Raw genomic sequence first — 6,825 nt, 5'->3', positions numbered from 1 at the left:
AGGAATGCTATTGACTTTCCTGTATTGACTTTTAATTCTGCTATGCTACTGAATTTGTGTATTAATTCTAGTAGCTTCTTGGTGCGGTTTTGTTGGTCTTCCAAGTAAAGTGTCATGTCATCTGCAAATAATGATAATTTAACTTCTTTACCTATTTTTATTGCTTTTATTTATTTCTCTTGTCTAATGGCTGTAGCTAATGATTCCAGAACTATATTGAATAGGAGTGGTGAAAGAGGACATCCTTGTGTTGTACCAGATCTGAGAGTAAAAGGTATCAGTTTTTCCCCATTTAGAATTATGTTATCCTTTGAGTTGTCATAGACGTCTTTTATCTAATTGAAGTGGAAGCCATCTATTCCAATTTTCTGTAGGACTTTGAACATGAATGAGTGTTGGACTTTGTCAAAAGTCTGTTCTGCATCAATTGAGATGATCATGTGGTTTTTATATTTGGCTCTGTAGACATAGTGTATTACATTTATAGATTTGCATATAAAGAAACCTCCTTGCATCCATGGCATCAATTGTACCTGGTCATGTTGTATAATCTTTGTGATGATTTGATGTATTCTATTTTCTAGGATTTATTGAGGATTTTTGCATCTATGTTTATCAGGGAGATTGGCTTGTAGATCCCTTTTTCAGTTGTATCTTTCCCTGGTATCCATATCAGTATAATACTTGTGGTATTGGATATTAGATTTTTCTTGTCCATTAAGATTTGTCTTATGTAGTTGGGTGCTCCCATGTTTGGTGCATATATATTTATGAGTATTACCTCTTCCTCTTGAATTTTTCCTCTAACCAGTATACAGTGGCCTTCTTAATTTTGTTCAATCATTCTTGGTTTGTAGTTGAGCCTGTTTGAGAAAAGGATTGCTGCCCCTGCTTTTCTCTGATGTGCAAGGTCTTGTAGTACTTTTTTTATTCTTTGACTTTCAGTCTATGAATTTCTTTTTGAGTTGTGTGTTTCCTGTGTACAGCATATTGGTGCATTGTTTTCTAATCCACTGTGCCAATCTATTTCTTTTAATTGGTGAATTGAGTGCATTTACATCGATGGTTATAATTGAGATGTATTTATTTATGATCGACATGTTATTTATCTGCTGTTGTTTACTCTTCTGTGTATAATTGTATGCCATATTTGGTGGATTATTTCTTTTCCCCTTTGTGGAGGTCTGATCATTTTAGTACCTCTCTAGAACATGTTTTAATAGTCTGTGTAGGGTTGGTTTTGTCATCATGAAATTCTTTAGTTTTTCTTTTATGAAGTATTTCACTTCATTGAACTTGAAAGAGAGTTTTCAGTATATAGTAGTCTGGGCTGGAATTTGTTTTCATAGAGGACTTGAAGTACATTGCTCCATTCTCTTCTTACCTTCATGGTTTCTGAAGGGAAATCTGCCATTATTCTGATGTGTTCTCCTTAAATGTCATGTGTTTCTTTTCTCTAGTGGCTTCCAGTGTATTGTTCTTGCACTACATTTCTGGGATCTTGACCATTATATGTCTGGGTATGTTTTTAATTGGGTTGAAGTTATTTAAAGTTATGTATGCTTCAGTTACTGCATGTCAGATTTGTTCCTCATACTTCTGAAGTTTTCTGCTGTTACTTCTGTGCATATGCTTTTCATATCATTTGTGTTGATTTCCCCTTTCTCATTAGTCCCTTTTTGTCTCACTTTGCTCATATTTGCATCGTCTTGCAGTTGATATATTATTTTTCTTGCAACCTAGTTGTTTTTAAGAGCTCTCTCCTTACCATTTCACTAGCTGTGACGTCTTAAAGATCTCAAAGTCTATCTTCACTTTTACTCAAATGGGTTTTCAAGTTTGTCATTGAAATTTTAAGTTACACTATACCTCTTTGACTCTGCTTCATGTGATCTATTTTTTTCCTGTGTTGCCCATTGAAGGAATCCATCGCTTTTCTAATCTCTATTTTTCAAATTCATGTCTTCTTGAGAAGCAGTTATTAATTCTTTTACCTCAGAGATTATTTGTGTTCTGATTTCCTCTATGTGTTTCTACATTTGATTCTTTATTTCAGCCGCTATTAATTCAGAGATTTCTTTTTTTATTTCAGAGATTAATTCTGATCTGAGCTCCTCTATACCTTTCTGCTGTTAGTTCCTTACTTCAGACGCTATTAATTCATACACTGCACCTGAGCTAGTGTCTCCTTCACCTGTTCTGGTTGGGTTTGAGGCCTGAGATTTCATTTTGTTCCTTCTCTTTGTTGTTTCATATAGCACTGATGTCTGACCTTTGGTGTAGAGCTTTGGTGTAGTTGTAACCTTAGTACTTACTGAAATTCAGGTGCAGGTCTATTAAATACAATTTATAAAGTTTTGCCTGGCTTTGTCTAGCTCTTATGCTCAGCTCCTTCCTGGTGCCTCCCTTGGAAGTGAACTTGTTGTGCTTGTCTGTCTCAACAGTTAACCTGTTGTGTCCTTCTTTTTTCCCAGGGGATGCAGGGGAATGCAGAAGCTCTCCACACACTATCAGAGCCTGGGGTTTGTCTGAGTCTGGAGGGTTCTGAGAGTGCGGAAGAAGTTCTCACTCACTTGGTGGGCTTGGGAGATAGGCTCTGGATGGGTAGAGGGGTCCCGAAAGTGAGACCGAGGGTCACAGTCACATGGCATTCCTGGGTTTCATCAGGAGAGGTCCCGTGGGCCCAAGGGATCTGGAAGCTCTCCCACACACTCGCCAGGACTTGGCTTGGGCTGGATCTGGCAAGATGTGTCCATTGTGTACCAAAGTTTTTCACTGAACATTGTATTTGTTAAAATTATATGCCAAATCAAGTTTTTAAAAAATGACTTTGTACATGCATTTTGAATATGATCACTTATTTTGTTTTTATTCACGAAAGCAGTACATCATTGCAGAAATTTAATACTTAATGTTAATGTGTGAAGAAGATGTTTTTGTGTTCTGTGTATTTGTTCAGTGTTTGTGTGTCATTCTGTGAACAGCTGTTCCTCTTTTTTCTTTTTGATAACTTGTTCACAATAGTATTGGGGATATAGAGTTAAAAGCATTCTTTTGCCGAAGTTACCAGATGGCTTAAAAAGTAAAATTTTTCAGAAAAATTACAATAAGATTTCCTCCTAGGGGCTGGTGAGATGGCTCAGTGGTCTAAAGCACCTACTTAGAACAAGCTAAGCTGAGCAAAACACAGGGACCACGGTTCAATCCCCCAGCACCACATGCCAGCCAGCCCTGCACCCTGGTGGGCTGAGCTGGCCACACACACAAAATAAATAAATAAATAAATATTAAAAAAAAAGATTTCCTCCTAACATATGCTTTTGATATGAAAGTAAATTAAGAAAGAAAGGTTTTTCTCATGTGTCAATCTCATGCTGTTCTTGTTTTCTAAAATGTAAAAAAAGAGTGCTTATTGTTAAAAGACTCTCTCAGATTCAAATCTCTGCCTTTAACAAAAATCTTGTGATGTATATCCCATTTAAGAATGATTAATTAGGTGAAAATTTCTTATGTATTAAATACATAAATGTTTAAAATTGTTATGTCATATAAAAATGTAGCTATGTCTCAAAATGTTATATTCTCTGACTACAATGTCATATGTGGCTTTAGTTTCTCAATTTCTTTGTAAAATATGCAATTGTTGTGTTTTAACATTCTATAGGGATTTAAATGAAAGAATATCTATGGTTAGAACACAACAGTTGCATTTTATGTCAAAGGTGTTTGTTATTCAGGTGGATAGTAATATTAGTCTTACTGCCTAAGTTATAGAACAATGTCATTAAGCTTCTCTTCTGGATTTTTTTCAACTAAAGTTGGAGAAAAAATTTAGAGTGAGAGAAGGTCTAACAGAATAGCCAATATTTTGGCCCTAGAGCTTCAAGGCCAATAGGACGAGGGACATAAGTGAACCTGTGTTATGACATTCTGTAATTCAGTTGAGTCCCTAATTTTCTGATGACGGAGATTATTGGAACACAGGGTAATGATTAATCATTTATAGTGTGCCTAAGGAGAGTCATCTAGAAAGAAAATACATCCTAAGTTTTCACAGAAAGCAGTGATCAAGCAATGGCTATGATTCATCCAGATGGCTAACACTGACAGAAGATCTAAAAGGTGCTGTATATGATTCCAAGGTAAAATCGAAGGGGATTTAACTGACTTTGTTAGATATCAAAATTCAAATTTGTATTTTTCATGTCTTGCTTTAACTTGGTCTCAACAATCCAACAGAGAAGTACAACCACAAGATGTGAAAAATAATTTCATAATAATATGCTAAGCTGTAAAATGGTCAAATCACTAACAACTTTTGACAATTGCCAATTGTATTGATAACTCACTACTGTTATGGACTATTGGACTGTAAATGGTTACATTGCTGAACACAAGTACCAAAAATCTTTGGATTGCTATCAGAAATGAAAAGGTCCTCCAGGGCTGGGAAGACAGCTCAGTAGAATAAGCGCCTACCTGGCAAGTGCAAGGGCCTGAGTTCAATCCCTGGTTCCACAAAGAGAAAAAAAGTCCTCTAAAAGACTTCTCCATAAAAAGCTTTTCCAACTGCAATAGAGTACCCATCATGCACAGAACAAAAGAAAAAAGGAGATATGTTGGGAGCCACTGCAGTGGAAATTTATCATATGTGCGACAGCAGGATAAGCCTCATTGTCTAACACAGTTAAGCTACCGCAGTCTTGAGGAAAACATCCTGCCTGGATATTTGTGGCCTATTAATCACCAAGCAACCTTGTGTCTTGTAAATTTGTGAAAGTACAAATAACAGCTTTTACTCTTATTCCAGGGGTCATATTGCCAACCAGACAGAGGAATTATCACCTAACCAAGCTCTTGTCTTCTTGGCTATTTTTTATTCCCGCCACCGTATTCTACCCAGGTAGAACATATCACAATGAGAGACCAATATATCTCAACTTGACTATGCTATAGAAAATGAATCAAGGAGTTCAGCAATAGAAAACCTCTTGAAGGGTGTGACACTTTAAATAAATTAAGGGGAGAATGTTCTTTTCAGGCTTTACACTGTGAATCACCTTTGACATACCTCAGTTTATATATAGCCTTGGGAGAAACAAAATGCACAGAGCATGAGGAATATTTATGTAAGAAAAAATCCTTGTTAGAAATTTATATCACTTCCCAGAATGCTTGTGCTTCTCTCACTGTGGAGTTGCAACTCAGACATTCTTTTCTTCTTCACACCAAAAAGACTGAGTAGAAATCTGTGAATTGAATTCAGTGGAACTTTGCCAGCTTGCAATGGAAAAGATGTCAAGTTCTTTAGCAAAATGAAAGACATAGAACTTTGTGCATCTGAAATGAAGTTATAGGTAGAATGATAATTTATAGGATGTATTCTATGAGTATCCATTTGCATAAAGGCTCCTGTATTTTGTCTTGGTATGGGTCCTCACCAGAAAGCATCAGTAGTGTTTTACCAAAATAAATAAATAAATAAATAAATAAATAAATAAATAAATCCTTCTTTGAAAAGTACATCACTTCATAGGATGTTTGCGCTCTTTTCACTGTTAAGCATCCAGAAGAGAGGCTTAGTAATATTATTTCCCTGTAACAGAGGCATTTATGTTTGCCATCATTATCTGTTTGAATATCAAACTTTAAAATCCATTTTTAGAAAGTGTTATAATTGTTGAGACATTAGAAACTACCCATGTAGAAAACCAAGGTGAGAGGTATTTGACCATGAATTTGTTTTATACCTAGAATGTTGGAACTTTGCCAGCTTGCAATGGAAAAGATGTCAAGTTCCTTAGCAAAATGAAAGACATAGAACTTTGTGCATCTGAAATGAAGTTATAGGTAGAATGATAAGCAACTATATGTTGCTTAAATCACAGATATCAGCATACAGAGCTAGTGAACATGAAAATTCTAAATATTAACTGCTATTTTTTTAAAAAAAATACATCGAAATTTCTAGTGTATCATGAAATGAATTCCTAAATGACCTAACACATGTTAATATGCTGAGGTGTAAAAGGCTCAAGCCAGCAACTTTCGACCATTGACAGATGTGCTGATAACTCACTACTATAATGGACTATTGGCCTATTTGGGGTCATTTTACTGACTTCAAGTATCTGTAATCTTTGGAACAAGTATGAAAAGGTACTTTAAAGACTTCTCCACGTACACTTGGGCCGGACACTCTCCCACCCCCTCGGGCCGCCCCCCACCACTCCGCCGTACCTCCCCACCCCTCCCGCTGAGTAGGAATTTCTGCCGACTTCCGGGACGCCCAGACCCAGTCCTAGCCCAGGTGGGGTGAGTGTGTGGAGAGCTTCCTGCTACCCTGCGCCGGTGGGACCAGTCCCAGCCCAGGCGCAGCGTGGGGCGGACCCTCTCCCACCCCCTCAGGCCGTCCCCCACCACTGCACCCTACCTGCCCCACACCTGCCACCGAGTAGGAATTTCTGCCAACTTCCGGGAAACAACAGACCCAGTCCTAGCCCAGGTCCGCAGCGGGAAAGAGCTGAGCACAGCAGCCAGACCTAAGCCAGACGCAGCTGGATAACTCCAAATTCTGTAGAGCTCCACCTGAACTTCATTACGTGTGAAGGTTATCACTACAGCAAAGATCTACAACAAAGGGCAGAACACAGTGCTACACAAAATGACGAGAAAGAACAAAATGCAAACTCAGAACCCAAGCCCACCCATAACAAGTGCAGAGGACACTAACACAGAACGAATTGGAAATCACACAGCTGAAAGCAATGAATCAACCGCTTCTGAAATAAAACAGCTGCAGAAAGATATAGAAGACCTCAGATT

Source organism: Octodon degus, unplaced genomic scaffold (assembly GCF_000260255.1).
Source record: "Octodon degus isolate 3935 unplaced genomic scaffold, OctDeg1.0 scaffold00434, whole genome shotgun sequence".
NCBI classification, from domain to species: Eukaryota; Metazoa; Chordata; class Mammalia; order Rodentia; family Octodontidae; genus Octodon; species Octodon degus.
Note: the sequence above shows the minus strand (reverse complement) of the source record.